The sequence below is a fragment of the Cryptotermes secundus genome, unplaced genomic scaffold (assembly GCF_002891405.2).
Source record: "Cryptotermes secundus unplaced genomic scaffold, Csec_1.0 scaffold408, whole genome shotgun sequence".
Taxonomy (NCBI): domain Eukaryota; kingdom Metazoa; phylum Arthropoda; class Insecta; order Blattodea; family Kalotermitidae; genus Cryptotermes; species Cryptotermes secundus.
Window position 1 is genome coordinate 365,357 of NW_019724588.1, and position 18,790 is coordinate 384,146.

The window sequence follows — 18,790 nt, forward strand, 5'->3', positions numbered from 1 at the left end:
ACTGGATCTAAACATTTACTGAAATGCAAAGTGGATATATTGTGAGTGCATTAATTTTTAAGCGATAATGGTAATGGCCGCACCATAGCTCAAGCAGTTAGTCGCTGGCTTCCCACTGCAGCGGCATGGGTTCGATCCAGTGTCTGGTCAAGTGGGATTTGTGGTGGACAAAGTGGTGTTGGGCCAGTTTTCTCTGAGTACTTTGGTTTCCCCTGCCAATCTTCATTCCACCAATTGCTCCACAATCACCCTCACCTATCTTTTGGGGCTGGTACAATAGGCCAGAAGTGGTCGCAGTACAAGGGACTTAGTCCCACCCCACTAGCGATAAAAAAAAATGGCGCTGGGGCGGGTTTTCTCCGAGTACTTCGGTTCCCCTGCCAATCTTCATTCCACCAAATTCTCCATCATCATAATCACCTGGGGCAGGTACAATAGGCCAATCTGTGGCCGCCATGCCGAGTGGACCCAGTTGGACTCCACCCCCCACTAAGCGAATTTAAAAAATTTTTAAAAAGCGATAATGATAACATATAGGGTTTACGTGAGCAAAGAATTTAACACTAGCAGAAGTTACTTCCACTGTATACATACATACCAGTGCTCATTACTGTAAATATTCTTCAATGAAATGTGCCATTTGGTCTTCTTATTTACATACTCAGGGTTTATAGATTAATAGATTAATGTTTCAGCTGATAGTGGAAATTTGGTATGTGGCACAATATAAGACAGAATACTTGCAGCAGAAATGAAGATGTGTGTTAGTCTGTTACATATGTACATACATACATTAATTACATTACATTACACACATATTACAATCCATGGCTCCAAAGTTAGTCTAAAATGGCCATGTGGAATAAGTCATAGTCACATACTTTCTCCCTTTCCTCAATCTTCAATTCATTACCTGTGTCACACCCCTCTATGAGGACTGTAATAAGAACAGGAATAATGAATGCTATAATGAATAAGTAATGCCATATAGAAAAGTGTCATAATAACTATTTAAGATACACATATTACAGGTTCCTGGTGAGATTTTTGATATGGCCAAGAAAATGTACGATACAAATATATATATGCAATTATCTGAATGCCGGTCACAGTAGCCAAGGGGTCTAAGGCATGTACTGTCTTCGCTCACTTGGAAACCAGGATCGTGGGTTCGAACCCCACTCAGGGCACGGATGTTTAGGTTGTGTGTGTGTGCGTTTTTCTGTGTTTGTGAACAGGTAGAGGCCTTGTGACGAGCTAATCACCCGCCCAAGAAGTCCTACCTAATGTGTAAGATCTAGAAAAAACCAAAGTGAACGGAGAAGTTCATGGAGGTAGGCCTAGGCCCACTGGGGCTATAGTGCCAAGGAAAAAAAATTATCTGAATGGCTGTTTTAAGCAATGTCTTTTGTGTGTTGTTAATGAGAGAGAAATTTTATACATGACCAAGAACAGTATTCCAAAAAGAGGACAAAGGTAACTGATCTTAATTGTTGATATTCTGTAAAGAAGTACCTTTTATAGCACTAGTGTTCTTCAATCTGTACTAAGTGTTTTATATTCAGAAGCTTAATACAGCATAAACTTTTTAAAAAGTCCACTGTAGCTAGTTAATGTGATATAACTTACAAATAAACATTATTCACCAAAGATGAGACATTTGTAAAATTTTTTTATTTATATATCTGTAACTAATAGGAACATGATTTGATGCACATAATGTTTAAGTCACTGTGAATAATATAATATGCAAGTATACCTGCAAGTTAATAAACATTGTGGATGTTCCAGCATTTTATTTTCGGGTCTTGTCTTTTTCTTCTCTCTTCACTTAATAGGTGTATATACCTGATCTCTCTCATTAATAATCATACTTTATTGTAACTGAAAGTTTGAGACAGGTGAATGATTTATTTATGTGCTCTTCTGCAGAATACATACATCACTGTTATGCAGAATTCATCATTGTACATATCAATTGTAACAAACATTATATTGTACTTATCTGCTTTACATGTATTGTTTTATAATAATTTTCATATGTATTAAAATGAAAAATGTATCTATTTTTACAAGTTCATAAGAGTGTTTTATTTCATACCTGTAGGAACCATTACAAAGATTTCACATCAGCATGTTTCTTATTTCCATGAGTAAGGTAAAGTTTTCCCTGTGCTTAACTAATTAAGCATTACACCTTTAAGGTACAATGAAAAAAAAGATTAGTCTGAAAACAAGCTGGAACTGATGTTAAAAGTGTGCCAGTTCATGGCTGAAATTTCTTAGAGAAATAGCATTATCAGAGAAAGTGCTGTACATAATTTCTCAAGTTATGTTTTACTTTAGCAGTTGCAAAAGTGTTCTATATTTTAATCACATAAGAGAAATCTATACAACTGATCTGAAAGTCAGTATTGTTTCTCCAGAGATACCAAAAGAAATTATTAGCCTAATTAATGAAATGAATGAGCACAGCTTCTAATCACAGCCTTTTGTCAGATACCATTCGCTTTGAACTCTTAGAAATATATCACAGTTAGAACATGTTCAGCATGAAGCTGAATGAAGAGTGAATAAACATAACTTAAAGAAGAGAGATTTATTACTGCTCAATACGAATACAAACAAACTCCGTGGTTTTAGTCCTCAAGCAAAATATACCAACCGAGCGACTGCCACTTGTCGGCGAAGTTAGTGCCAACGTTAGTAGATAGGGGGTGTCGCGTGATCAGCACAATGAATCCCCACGGCTGTTAACTTCGGTTTTCTAGACTGAAGCTGCTATTTCCTTGAAACAGCTCCTCAATTATCCTCACGATGCTGATTGGACCCCATTCCAGACCCACTACTTCTCAGAAAATCTGGTAGCGGCGGGAATAGAACTCGGACCTCTGGATCTGTAGCCAGGAACTCTGACCACTAGACCACAAAGGCGGTCTTTGATTAATTTTTTTTAAATGCTAGTGGGGTGGAACTAACTCCCTTGTACTGCAGCCACTTCTGGCCTATTGTACCAGCCCCAGATGATAGGTGAGGGTGATAGTGGACCAATTGGTGGAATGAAGATTGGCAGGGGAAACCGAAGTCCTCGGAGAAAACCTGCCCCAGCGCCACTTTGTCCACCACAAATCCCACTTGACCAGACACGGGATCGAACCCGGTACGCCGCGGTGGGAAGCCAGCGACTAACCGCTTGAGTTATGGCGCGGCCCTTGGTCTTTGATGAAATTTCACATAGTAAATCTAAAATGATATTTACCAGGCATTTTTGTTTTTTTTAACTTTGATCTTATTTAAGTACCGGTATATCTGTGAGCCTAATAGACATTTAATGCTTTTTTTTTTATAAAATTTGATATGCAATATTTCAATCATTCAAATGTTATTGCATGTAAATTATATTAATTTTGAACTTATTTTAAATTACTCATAATTTTATGGACTTAAATAGGTCCTCAAGGAACCCTGGGCTTGAAAACGTCGAGATTATGTTTAGAGCAGTTAAATTATAACCAAGTGTACCATATTCTGGGCTATAACGCCATGTAGTCCGTTGGAAGCCAACCAAAGTTTCGGAAGAACATCGCCTTCATCTTCAGGGTTGAAGAATAAGCCGAATAAGAAATCAGCAGAGCTTGCCCTCTGTTTTCACACTGCTTTCTTGCTCGGCTTAATTTTCTACCATGAAGATGGAAGCAATATGTTTCTCCGAAACGTCGGTTGACTTTCAACGGACTACACGGCGTTAAATCCTGGAAGATGGGCACTCTTCATAATCACCGCCGCGGGAACCTAAATTATAACCAGTTTCCTAAGTAAACAGAATATGAACGACTTGAAGAGTAGGTCTATGGTGTATTTATTCTGTAATAATTAACATTTATTGTCTCGTCTGATAACAATTCGTGGGATAAACAACACACTGAGTATGCATAACTTGGGAAACACGTCATATCTTTCCCATAGCAATAACGTTCTAGGTTTGTAATCTAAGGGTACCACTTCGAATTTCGTCCTGGTAACCGAATATGCTCGGACGAGTATTTACTGTGTTTCCTTGGCCGCGCCATAGCTCAAGCGGTTAGTCGCTGGCTTCCCACCGCGGCGGCCCGGGTTCGATCCCGGGCCTGGACAAGTGGGATTTGTGGTGGACAAAGTGAGGCTGGGGCAGGTTTTCTCCGAGTACTTCGGTTTCCCCTACCAATATTCGTTCCACCAATTGCTCCACAATGACCCTCACCTATCATCTGGGGCTGGTACAATAGGCCAGAAGTGGCCCCAGTACAAGGGACTTAGTCCCACCCCACTAGCAATAAAAAAAATAATATTATGTTTCCTTCCCCGTCATCGAATACCCGGCTAGTACCGTGGTATATAGGCCTCTAACGGTCTTCTTCCAAGTCTTCACCTATTCACTATCGACGACTACCTTCTCCAGCTCACTCAACGTTATATAACACATGCAGTTGAAACAACCATCAAATAAAATAATCCGCTAAATAGCAGAAAACACAATTTCAAGAGATGGCTGACTGGGTAATAGATTCATTGTCAGAATAATGGACAATTATTCACATTATTTTCTTTTATAAATGGCACTCGTTACGCCTTTTTACTATGGTCGAAGAAATGGAGCCTTGGAGGAGAGAGACACTTTCACGGATATCTAACTTTTTGCGGGAGGAACCCGAAGACTAGCGAACCGTTTCATCTGCACACTTGTCTCAAACACGCGCGTCGAAACGGGAAATAAATAACCTTCAAGTGAAAGTGAAGACGGTACGTGGAATTGCGCCAATGATCTGACAGCGCATAGCTAAATTACACTTGGTTATGGTTCACGTCGTGGTGTATTGCAGTAGACTGGTTAAATATTGGGGAATTTACCGGCTCTTTTTCAATTGCACAGGTTATTCAGCGTTTAACGAGATGGCACGAACTATAAGTAAACAGGAATTTGAAGTGAGGCGGTTGTGTCTTGCGTGAAGCTGTAGCAATCGGCTGGAAAAACTGGTAAACTCCAGGAATATTTTCGGTCCTAGTAGCCAAGTACCCAGAGCGAGATCTGGGCTGTTACAACTAAGCCTGTATAGACTTCATCGGTTATTATAGCGGGATGCGTTGCCCAAACTCCCTGAGAGATCCGTAGTCAGGCTTGCGTCCCAGGGGCGCGGATTCATGGTTGTGAGAATAATGATGAACAAAGCTGTGTTAGGAGATATGTATTGGTAGTACCCCCACTTCCTCTATTTTTTTATAAGAATGTAAGCCAACAACATTTCTAATACTTGAGACATTTGAAATAATAATAATAATAATAAACATTGTAACGCGGATGAAATGTGAATCGTGGAAACCTGATTGTCCAAAATTTCAACAGCATTTCTAGGATGGCCGGTCACGGTAGCTGAGCGGTTTAAGGCCTGCACTGTCTTCGCTCGCTCGGAAGCCGGGATCGTGGGTTTGAATCCCACCCAGGGCATGGATGGTTGGTGTTTGTGTATTTGCGTTTTTCTGTGTTTGTGTAAAATAGGGGCCTTACGATGAGCTGATCACCCTCCCAAGGAGTCCTACTGAATATCTAAGATCTAGTAAACCGAAGTGAAACGGAAAGTTTCATTGAGGTAGCCCAAGGTCCAAATTAGGGCTGTGGCGCCAAAAGAAAAATATCTAGGGAATAATTAGCAGCAACTGATCAGCTTCATTATCAAGAGTTAACTCTCAGAAACCTGCACTTGTTTGTTCAATTCTATATATTCGTAATTATTAAGTGAGCATATTTACATAGCTGAAATATTAATACGTATTGGCACTAGTGACGTTTTGTCGGGCCAAGAAAATCGCCGACCTAGAATATTTTTGAAATGGATTTTGAAGAAATGTTGTGGAACTATAGACTAAAGCTGACGGTAGCCTATACATTTCGCTGCCCAGTGGGTTAGATAAGAAGCGGTATGGCTAGACGTACAGTTGTGGGGGAACCCGGGACAATAGGAATGTGGAGGCCCATATCAGTAAAAACAGAAATAGGTTGTGACAATTTTTTATCTTATTTATCATAATAACTACAAATATAAACTAAGTTTTGTCATTTTAGAGAAACAAATGCCTCAATGAAATATGGGGATGATATTCTTGCCTTGTGGAGAACCCAAGGCGACCGCCTCTGTCTCTCCCCCTTAATTCGGCCCAGAGAAACGATCAATAGACAATGTGGGTAATAATCTGTGGTTCTTTGGGTGTGATGTGTAACCCTGATGAAGCCGATCCGGTAACATTTTTTTTCTCTTTGGCGCTACAACCCCTATTTTGACTTTGGGCTACCTCCATGAAACTCTCCGTTTCACTTCGGTTTTACTAGATCTTAGACATTCGGTAGGACTTCTTTGGCGGGTGATCAGCTAGTCGCAAAGTCTCTACCTGTACATAAACGCAGAAAAACGCACACACATCCACACAAACACTAAACATCCATGCCTTGAGTTGGATTCGAAGCCACGATCCCGGCTTCCGAGCGAACGAAGACAGTGCATGACTTAGACCTCTCGGCTGCCGTGACCGGCCCCGGCAACATTTATTTTAAGCTAATCATCACTGGCTGCAAAACTTTGCGTGAAGGAAGAGGCCTAAGTAGGCTCAGTGGGTCATTTGTCAGGATGGCATGGCGCGTCCTTAGATATCGGCTGGAGGAAGTGACTAACAGATATGGAGGTTAGTTACGAATATATTGAATAAGCAGTGGTGGACAGCCGAGAAGAGACTGTCCTCAAATTAAACGTTTCTTGCAGTGTGATCAAAATTCACAACTCATTGTGTTATTACTCGTATGAACCTCGAAATAGCGGACTAGTTATGCTTTAAGAAATATCTTACAAATGTTTTGATCGATTCTTAACATCTCGTCATGATCAGATGGAGGCAAGCTGTTGTCTTCTTCGAGGTACTCATACTTCACTTGCACTTTTAAGAATACGCGTGACAAATGTTTTAGACTACTAGACCGAAATTCGTCATGACGTAATCGGAAGCTGTGTTGAAATCTTTCCGCTTGAGCGTTTTAAAAACGCTAACCTCCTTTTACCAGTTCGTCATCAACACGCTATTGGGGGTACATTTCCTTTTTACACCAGTAGCATCTGTCACATCAGTGTGTTTTAAGATTTGAGGTTTCCACGGCGGTAACTATGAAGAATGCTGTCTTCTGGGATGTGGAGCCGTGTAGATCTTATGTAAACCGACGTTTCGGAGGAACATATAGCCTCCATCTTCAGGGTAGAAAAATCGGCGAGCGAGAAACCAGCGTGAACAGGTGGATGCAGACTGCAGTTCCTCCGAAACGTCGGTTTACACAAGATCTACACGGTGCTACATCCCAGAAGACGGCATTCTTCTCAGTGTGTTTCAACTTCACCTGTCATGTGCCCACTTCCGTTAATAAAATGCTCGTAGAAAGTATGGAAAAACTGGAATTCAGAACTTTCTGTAACTGTATAGAGAAGACACTGATATGTTGGGTTTTTGGACTTTATCCATCGTCCTGGTTTTTAAGGTAACAAATAAAAACACGACGTTTCGGAAACTGGATCTGTTTCCGTCCTCAGGTGAAGGAAAAACACCTATTCAGTTGGGTCCATTAGAAAGAGCTAGCCTCAACCACTGGGTCCAGTGATTGAGGCTAGCTCTTTCTAATGGACCCAACTGAATAGGTGTTTTTCCTTCACCTGAGGACGGAAACAGATCCAGTTTCCGAAACGTCGTGTTTTTATTTGTTACCTTAAAAACCAGGACGATGGATAAAGTCCAAAAACCCAACATATCAGTGTCTTCTCTATACAGTTACAGAAANACCCAGCCTACTGTCGAATGGGTACCGGATGCACTTCGTGTGTAGCTAACCACTCCCTTCCATACTCCTTCATACATCTTCATAGCGTGGTGCTTTGTTAAGCACAGACACAACTTTACACTTAAGAGATTTTGGGATTTTCACGGCTTTGAATATTACAGTTGCAATATTTTTTAATGTGATTCTATGTCATCTTCAGGTCCGGATTTAAAAGGCAGCGACTGGGAACGGTCGCCTCGGAGCCTCCATAAAACAGAAATAGAATCCATGGATCTTACTGAGACATTTGCATATCTAAAATCACGAACATTTAGTTTGTATTTTCAGTCAGTATTAGAAACAGGAAAACAAAAAGAATTGTCATAACCTATACTCGTTCTTGTTGTTTGATTGCCTCGGTGCTCCCACAGCTCTCAGTCCGACCCTGGTAGTATGCTAGAAGGTCACCAACGTTCCAGAGGAACCCACTACTTTAGTCTCCTACCGCGAAGACGTCATCCCAGAAGACCGCATTCTATACTTCAACATTTGCACAGATTCAGAAAATAAGGAAATATTGAAAATTGAGAAAACAAATTGACTTTCTTGGCAAAGCTACACTAAATAGCAATGATGCTGCGTGAAATTATGGTAACAGTTCGCTACACGCGCTTGTTGCAGATAACACTAATTCTAACAGTAAGCGGATTTGCTAGTAGCAGTCTCTGTGGCGTTAACCGCCTTCTTCATGAAAATGTGCCTATTTGGAAGAGCTCCATAGCACTTGTATTTTTTATTTTTTGGCGTTGAACATTAAGATATTATGACCGAACTGTAAATACGCCGAGCACCTAGTAGTTAAATAAAAGAGCAACGATTCAAACTGTTACTACGTTATAATTATACTGGTTGTGGTATCAGCTTTAATTATAGTGTCGACATTACAAGTAAGCTCAATAGATGTCAGTGTATGCTCGGTATCACACAGCGCACATAGGAAAGAAAATAAAAAACCCACACACGCTTAACAAAACAGTGCCAAAAATAGTAAGAATGATGCAATTAGGTAGGAGGAGACTAATTACACTTCGGTGAGACTAAATTTCTAAAGCCGGCTATAAAAAAATGGTTAAAATGAAAAACGAAGACGTCACTTACTGCAAGGAGGGCCGCGCCATAGCTCAAGCGGCTAGTCGCTGGCTTCCCACCGCGGCGGCCCGGGCTCNGGTTTCCCCTGCCAATCTTCATTCCACCAATTGCTTCACAATCACCCTCACCTATCATTTGGGGCTGGTACAATAGGCCAGAAGTGGCAGCAGTACAAGGGACTTAGTCCCACCCCACTAGCATTAAAAAAAGAAAATTAATAATACTGCAAGACACTGCTTAAATTATAGACACAATACTGATATTAAGAGAGCCGCAAACATTGAATTGCTTTAAGTTGCATTCCTAGACCCCAAGCGACCGCCGCATATTTGCTGAAATTGTAGTAAAGGTCTTCAATGTAAAATCCCATTGAACTGAGCAAGGAGTTCATGGACTGAATTTCACAAGAAGCGGTCACGCAGTGACCATGGTGACCATAATACAGTATATGTGTGACGTATGGGCTGCGTGCCGTGTGTCCTGCCTGCTATCAAGACACAGAACCTATGGGATGCATCATCAGACATGGCCTGGTCTGCTTAGAGTCACGTTCAAGCGAAGTGGAATGGAAAGAAAAAGAAGTTGAAAGCAAACACATTTAAGATTAACCGATCAAAATCCTTTAGAATCCCTGCATCATATATCTGAGAAACAGTGGTGATATCGAAAGGGCTTTATATTCACGAGGTCCCGCGTTCAATCTCAGTTAATGACACTGTCGGTATCGAGACTACGAATATATATAGTGCCAATTACGGGATAATTAATGAATATGGAGTAGTTTGTGGAATGAGAAATGGTAGGAGAAACATCAGTATTAGGACAAAGCCTACTCCGATGTCACTTTGTGCCTCACAAATCCCATCGAACCCGGGCCGCCGCTCTAGAAAACCTGCTACTAACCGTTTGAGCCATGGAACGGCCCCATCGGAGACGAATTATAGCCTACTGATTGAGCTTCTCTTGGTTTTCCTTAGATTCTCCAAGTAAAGGCTGGGCAGTACTTCAACTTAGATAGTGATGGCTTCAGTTCGTAACCCTGTGGACTGATTGTTCACTAATAATCATTTGATGATATATAATCTGAGCTACTGGAAGCTACGTTTAATAAAAGAGTAAATGAATGTAACACCGAAGATGATAACAGCAAAAAGGAACAGGATTAAACACTCATAGTTAAAGCCTCCATGATGGTAATACGGTGCCTTGAAATGCACGTAATGACCATGTCATGTCAAGTCTCAAACCCGGAAGAAGAGGTCTTCCCTTTTCCTTGTTAAATTAAATGTTCATGCTACATGCTCAGTATCTGTTATTAATTCATTTACTTACTTATAACGAAGCACTGGGGCTGAACTGCGACAGGAGTTTGGGTATTAAACCTGAAAAAAGGAAGTTGCATTATAACATCGCGGATTTCAGTAGAAGGCATTAGGTAACATGTGGTAATGTAGTTATGAAGTTAAACTGTAGAATATTCAGTGGACAGGTACATAACAAGCAGTCGGGTCATAGCTATGGTGAAATGCTGACCATGTCGAATTATTCTTTATAAAAAGAGTAAGTGGGTCATACCACTTTGATTTAGAGAGTTTCGGAAACACAGATGTAACAGCAATGTGAAGGAAGATCCGCAAGCGAAGAGACCGCGAGAACCGGTACAAGCAGACTGTGGATTTATTTTCCTTCTACCCTGAAGATGGAGGCGATACGTTCCTCCGAAACGTCGGTTAACACCACATCTACACGGTCCCACATCCCAGAAGACTGCTTTCTTCACAGTCACCGCCGTGAAAACCTCAAATCTTACAAATTAGAATATGTCCGTACAGACCAGTTCCGTAAAATTGTGTCAGAGAGACCTAATCTGAAACAAAAAGGATAACCTAAGCGGACACTTGATACATATGACCCCAAACTGAGTAACATCAGAGGTTACATCCCTCTTTCACGTTTCAATTCTTTTTATATACATTAATTTAGAATGCGCAGTGTATGTGCTACTTCTGTGATCCAAATTTCCGACCCATGTACCGAATAAGAGTATTTGTTTCACGACGTTCGTAAATATGCAGAATTGGGTTCTTCCCCCACCCACTATATTTTCTTCTGACCTGATTGTCACCATAGCAATGAGTCTTTTGACGTTTAGGCAGTGGTTGGTAGCAGCTTATATTACCAAAATAACTGATGTTGGCAGCAATGTGGATATTGTCTAGAATTTTCCTTCCATAGACTTGGTCAGGCGCTGCATCTTTGCCCTAATATTTAGAAAACTGTGTCAGTAAAATTATTTGCAGACCTACTTTTATTTGACCAGTTGTAGTGACTTGATTCGTTGCATTTGAAGTGTACTAAATAAAGACTAATCATACTGTAATAGGAGGCTTGAGACAATGCATGCTGAGAAGCGGTATAATTTGTATAATTTGGAGTCCTCACCAAGTACTACTAGAATGACCAAGGCAAGGTGGGGGAGAGAGAGAGAATACACAAGATGCAGGGAGAGGAGTGCGTATATAAAATAGATCTTAAAGGAACAGAATGGGGTAGTGTAGACTGGATTAGTCTAGCTCAGTACAAGGACCAATGGCGTAATCTTGTGAAAACTTTAGGTTTCCATACAATGTTGGGAATTCAATATGTGGCAGAGCAGCTGTTGGCTTCTCAGGAAGGACTTGACTCCATGCAATTAGCTAGTTAGTATAATTCAGTCAAATGTTGGAGATTTCGCAAAATGCCATGACAGTAGACACTGCCATCTCACGAATGAACTGCGATAAAATTCTTAATGCAACAAGGGAAGAACAACACCGTAAAGTAAAATAAAAAAAATAAAGGTATCCCTGTAACAGGCCGTGGAGGCCCATAGGGTTGTGAGACGTCGAGGTTCCCACATTCTCCACACAATCGGCTCACAGATGGCGGTGAGGGTGTCAGCCAACAATATTTTGTTTGGTAAAAATTATGATGTCCTTACATTTATAACATTAATAAAACATAATCTCAATATTAGTTATATCTGTATCCTTAGATGAGCAATATTCAGTCGGTTCAAGGCTATGCTGTTCTTGTTAACCCATCCAGGAAAACGCAACGGCAATCTTTACTGATGGCAATGACTCGCTTCTTCCTTAATTGTCATCATTGTGCCAACTAATGCTAGACGTCAAGACCTTCGTACCGTAGACTATTTGATGCAATCAGGTAAATTACTACAATTCTTCCTTCCTTACGAAATAACGTCAATTAACAATATTAAGTGGAGACCTTGAACAGCCCGACGAAGGTAATCCCCGATTCAATGTTGTACGTGATTTCGAGATAATTCAGAAGCAAAGTCAGCGGAATCCGACTATGAAACTGTTTGCTCATTGAGACAATTGCTACAAGATATTCTACCTTGGTAAAAACATAAGTACCAGACACGTCTATTTCGTACAAACATAGCATACAGCCTCAATTACATGAACTGTCATATACTTGTATGATCTGAATTATATGGTTTGCAGGAGCTCGCTATGGAATTAGTGAAATAAACAGTTGTAAATATAATCATATACGTGTACATAATGCTTTAAATCTACAATAAATTATCATGTGTCTGTCTGTCATATTTTAGGTTCTCCTACATAGAACGGAGAGCCGATAATAGTGGCCGCTCGGTCTAAAGCATGAACGTTTCGCCCGCTCGAACACTGGGATCCTCGATTCGAATCCCACTCGAGACATGAATGTCTGTGTGCGTTTATTCTGTGTTTGTGTTGTTCTATGTGTAGGTAGCGGCCTTGCGACATGCTGATTCCCCGTCCAATGAGTCCTACTGACTGTGTAAAGGATTAAGAAACTGAAAAAGCGGCCAAGGTCCAAAGGACTATAGAGCCATAAACAGAGAAAAAAGAAGAAAAACTTAGACTTGAGTTCTGAACGTCTGTAGACTTCATAAGATTTGCACAGTAACAAGGGAAATACCTTCATAATGTAAGAATTTCAAAGCGAAAGGAAAGAATACGTAAGGAATACTATAAACAGTATGTGAGAGGGTCTCCAGAAAACAGTTTCTCCAAGTTGTTAAAATTAATTACTCGCAGTAGTTTACGAAAAGATCGCAAGGTTGTTTATTAAGAGAGCGGTATTTCACGCATCAATGTGCAGTTCTAGGCACAGATAAAACCTTGGGAGTATTTGCTCTGTAGCCACAATATTTGATTGATTCGTCAAAGAAATTAAACTCAAGAGTTGTACTTTTATAACTTTGTTTTTCATGAATTCGCATGTCGCTCTGTTGATTGTCTGATGTTGTGAATAAGCTATTGCTCTTATGGTGACAGTCTGGCACTACCGCTCCACGTACTACAAACTTCCGCAAATAAAGCAATAATTTAATCTTAATGTCAGATAATCCATAATTTTTACAATAATGCTTGCACTTTTATAGCAATTCTGTATTTGACTGAGGCATACAAGTAACAGCACTTAGCTGTTGTGCTGCAGCATCCTGTTGCATGTCATTTATTTTCACTTCTAAATCACCGTCTCCCAAGCATTCCATACATGAACAACACACTTACTATTATTACATGTTACAAACATACAATAACACATGGGCGCATAAGCGAGGGTATACTTTGGAACTGTATTCAATGACGGAAGTACAACTGTTTTCAGGAGCACTTTTCGAAGCACCTTATGATAACTATGTATATCGAGCCAAACACGTAGTGCACCAGTGGTGCGAAAAATAATGTGGCATATTTGCTCAAGGCAATAACTGTGGAGGCAGAGAAACAACCGTTATTAGGTAATGGCCCGTACACACGCAGCAGAGGAACGCGTCACGTAAGCTGTGACGTCACGCAACAATAGAAGAGGTGTTGCAAGCGGCGTTCTCTGCTGTTCCGCGCCATGCTCGTCGCGGTAGACACATATCTGCAGCAGTGAATCAACAAGCAACAATAGAGGAAGCGGTATTTTCTGTGGGTCCGTCCCGAGGCTATATAACAAGGATCTCAGGCAGCTAGAATCGGAATTGAATCGTCGACTTCCGGAGTTGGCAGTGAGAGAGTCGTCAGTCGAAGGTGATTGGAACGATTCAAGAAAGGAATGGCTGTGCAAACAAGACTTCATGTATGATTTGAGGTTACAGTGAGACTGTTATGAATCCGTTGCCAGGAAACAACTGGTGGAGAGTGTAATAGACTGAGGAAACTAGTGTGCAACAGTGACCTGTAAAGTGTGGGAATAGCGGTACCGATATCATCATAATCATCATAATAACAGCAATCATGGTGTAACGTCCAGCCCTTCAGCAATACACACCAGTGTTGTTAACAGCATATGCCACCGTTTTATGCTGTAATACGAACACGATTTCCTTGGACGATATAATTCCTTTGCACAATCCAAGTTGAGTTGTTATATCTCTTTTTACTTGTTATTTTCCTTTATATTTTAAGTACTGACCTAATACGGGCCACTGATGTTAGCACATAACCTAATAAATTAAGAGAATATTGTTTCTCTGTGGTGCAATTAAGTACTTAGGTAAGAGTAAAGTGAGGCACTATGCTACAAGCCCTAAGGTCGCGAGTTCAAGTCCCGATGAGGTCATTGGATTTTTTTCAGTTGACCTAACCCTTCCAGCCGCACTATGGCCCTGGGGGCGACTCAACCTCTAACTGAAATGAGTACCAGGAGTTACTTAAATACTTTTCCTGGGGAGTAAAGCGCGGCCGGTGCGGAAGGCTGACAACCTTACCGCCATCTTTGAACCGATTGTCTACATAATATGGGACCCTCAACGTCTCACAACCCTATGGGCCTTCACGGCCTGTTACAGGGAGAGCTTTACTTTTTTTTTACTAAAGGTATCTTTGTAACAGGCCGTGGAGGCCCATAGGGTTGTGAGATGTTGAAGTTCCCACAATTTCTCTAGACAATCGGCTCATAGATGGCGGTAAGGTTGTCAGCCCTACGCGCCGGCCGCCCTTTACCTCCAAGAATATTCCAAGAATATTCCTGGTACTCATTTATGTTAGAGGCTGAATCGACCCCAGGACCCCAGTGTTGCTGTATGGATTAGGTCAATTGAAAAAATCCAGTGACCTCATTGGGACTTGAACCCGCGACCTTCCGGCTTGTAGCATAGTGCCTCAACCAACTACGATACCGCGGTACTTAGATACGCATGTATTATGTGATATATATGATCACATAAATCTATCTTTAGAACAACGCGAAGAAATATTCATTACAAACAAAAATTTTTGTGTTTTAAATTTTAACATTTCGCGGGGCTGCACGCCTCACCTCAAGGCCAGGCTTATATCATGACTCGAAAACGTTGTAAAAAATCATGTCCTAAGCGGGATTTCAACCTCTGATCCTACCAGTAGCATCTACAATCATACGAACAAGCTTTTCATAAAACATCCATGAAAAATCATAATATAAAATTATAATACGTGTGCTAATATTGATTCCCGAAAGAAAGCTAAAAGTAGAATTCAATAAGAGAGTTTTCCATATACATGCAGAGGTAAAAAGTTGAATAGCTTTATTACAAACAGAAAGAAAAACAGAATATTCCCTTCACTTTCATTTTAATTGAGCTCGCACCAGTTTTCTGATTTCTAAATGAATCGATATAGAAAGCCAGACACAGGGAGCTTGGACGGCTGTGACAACTACACAGGCTTCACACGGAGAGGCGTCGTTGCCTGTGTGCAGAAGAGCACGTGCGCGAGGAAGCAGGCATCGCCATTGTTGAAGAAGTTGTTTGAAGAGGCTGATTCGATTTTACGTAGACTGGGAGATATTTGAATTTTTTATGGAGGGAAATAGGGAGAGAGAGAGAAACGGATCATGACCTATAAGTGTTATCTTAGCATGCAAATTAGAGGCTAAGAAAAATCACGAGTCTTTCTTTTCTTTCCTCTGGCCTTACGGACCTTTAGTTCAAGCCTTAGCCTCCCTTATAATTAACCTCCAAATCAAGAATTTTGGTTAACCGAGTACCACCATATATATGTATGTCACCATAAACTGAAGGATGTAGAATGAATACAAGCTATTCGAATATTTATTTATATAGATTTACATTAAACTGAAGTTCTAAATAGCAATTATCAATTCAGTCCATCGCAGGGAAACGGCGGAACGACAAGCTTTAAGTAAAATGGATATCTGCGTACACATTCTATTGGACTAGTTCCGGGTATATGAATTTTATATTCAGTGCACAGCATAAGGAGACGTGCAACTAGTTACTTCTTCTGCACGGACAATTTGAAAGTCTCGCTTCTCTGTCTCTTTCAGTATTCAGAACCAAGAAATAAAGTTACGATTGCAATTATAACATTTATACTTTCCAATTAAGAATTCGCCTTCTTAGTTTGCAGTTCGTAGCACGTTTCATGCTGCACAATTTCGTTACTTTTACAATATAAGGGCAATTCCTGACAGCGTTTGAAATGTTCCCTTAGTAGTTGTGTGCAAGAGCAGAAGCACGATAATTGCCTTACCTAGAACCGCATCTGGAAACACCCTTCCTGCCACTGCCAGTTGCAGTCAATATTCCAAGAAATTGAAATTGTTTCTGGGCATTAGTTTTTCGGTTCTCTTTTTACTTTATTGAACCTCACATGTCCCCAACTACTGTATGCAGTTCATACTGTTGATGGATAACAGCGCACTGCTAATTTGAACAGTATATTGTTGTCACTTCATTTTATTCATAATTGTTGGGGTAAAAGTAAAGCTGCCCTCGTGCTTAACTAATTAAGCGCTACGCCATGGAAGCCCACGGAGGAGTGGATGTATAGACGCACATGCCATTCAACTTGGCACTATCTGGAGGTTAGTGGTCAGCTTCACGTCTCTGCCGCTTTAACACCCGCGAAAGAGCCCCCGGTATCCACTGGATATGAGGCTCGGTGGATTCCAGAGCCGGTCTGGACGACGTAGAGAAAAGAAAAATATTGATCATACTGGGACTCGAACTCCGACCCCACGGTCGTCTAGCCTATAGCCAGTCGCTATACAGACTACGCTATCCCGGATCCTATAATTGCTGACGTTTTAGGTTTAGATATATTAATAGTATAATAATAATTGATGCAGTTCAATGTAATTACCAATGCACTAGCGGAGGCATTAAGATGCATAGTTCAGGTTTAACTATAAATACAGCAGAATGGCAGAGCTATGTGGAGTGTCTGTGCGATTTTATTCTTAATTCATAAAATTATAAATGTTGCAACTTCAAGATATATCAGAGTAGGTGGCGCAATGTAGCCTACATACCTTAAGCCTAAATCTATCATATTAATTAGGGCTATCAGTTCTGAACAAATCATCCATTATTCAGTTAACACTGATATCTTCTTTTTTTTCTGGCTCTACATTCCCCTTGGTCCCTGGCCTCTGATTTTTCATTTTCATGATCATTTTACAGACAGTAGGAAACTTGAACGAGTGACAGCCCGTCGCGAGGCCTCTACATAAACACAGGAAAACACAAACACAGAATAAACAGGTATACATACCAAACATCCATGCCTTGTATGGGATTCGAACCCACAATCCCGGCTTCCGAGCGAGCGAAGACAGTACATGCCTTAGACCGCTCGGCTACCGTCACCGGCACACTGAATGTACACATTAATATTAAACAACAAAATTCATCAAGTTATTTATCTCCAGACAGTCCTAATCGTGTTTTAATATAAAAGTCCTATTCATGTTTGGGAGCAGCGGGTCTAGTTTTTGTGTTGTAAGCCGCAAGCACAGGAAGAGGCGTGAGAGGAAGGAAAGTATTCGAAAGATCCTACATATTCCACTGATGATTTGGGATCGATGCCTAAGGTTAGGAATAATTAGTCTACAGCGACTGAATGAAACCGGCTGGATACCAGCAGACATTCTAAAGACAACTGCAATCAGGTTTTTCAAGGATAAGCCAACATTCATATACAAATGCAGGTCCAAAATAAGCCTTCACAAACACACAAACAGGTTCTACTTCAGCTGTATATTGAATGCACCATTGTTTGGAGGGATGCTGTTTTACAATCCTGTCAGTAGCTTTGAATGGTAGGACGACTGATGAATGGATGGAGAGGAGGGGGTACTGGACCAATCGAGGTACTATCTCGGCGTGTGCGTAGAGTGATAGAGAAAAACCACGAAAATCCACAGCCAGGATATGTGGTGTCCTGATCGACAATAGAACCAAAGCATTTCCGAATATAAGTCTAGACAGTTACCTCCTGTTCCGTGATTGAATTAATCTTTGTTAACACAGACGGACACGTAAACTGAGGGTGTCTGAGAACAGGGCGTTGAGAATATTTGGACGGAAGAAAGGTGAAGTGACAGGAGGTTGGAGAAAACTGCATAATGAGGAGCTTCATAACTTGTACCCTTCTCCAAGTATAATTAGAATTATCAAGTCAATGAGGATTAGATTGGCAGGGCATATAGCACGAATGAAGGCTAAGAGGAATTCATATAGGATTTTGGCGGGAAAGCCAGATGGAAGGAGACCACTGGGAAGACCAAGGTGTGGGTGGGTGGACAATATTAAAATAAATCTTAGAGAGATAAAATGGGATGGTATGGATTGGATTGATCTCGCTCAGGATAGGGACCAGTGGAGGGCTCTTGTGAACACGGTAATGAACCTTCGGGTTCCATAAATGCTGGGAAGTTCTTGAGTAGCTGCAGAATTGGCGGCTTCTCAAGAGTGGCTCAGCTCCATGAGTGAGCAGCACAGACGGAACAGTGAGACAAACAATGGGAGAATGGTGAAACAGG

At 40.9% G+C, this 18,790-nt stretch overlaps 1 protein-coding gene across 1 annotated transcript in view; it reads left to right on the forward strand.

Moving 5' to 3' along the window:
- Positions 1–6,675: 6,675 nt before the first annotated feature.
- LOC111862344 (peroxidase) overlaps positions 6,676–18,790 on the forward strand; it is a 72,077-nt gene continuing 59,962 nt past the window's right edge. The window contains exon 1 of the mRNA XM_023847650.2: positions 6,676–6,711. The gene's annotated coding sequence lies outside the window, so the exon portion shown is untranslated. The remainder of the gene's footprint in view (positions 6,712–18,790) is intronic.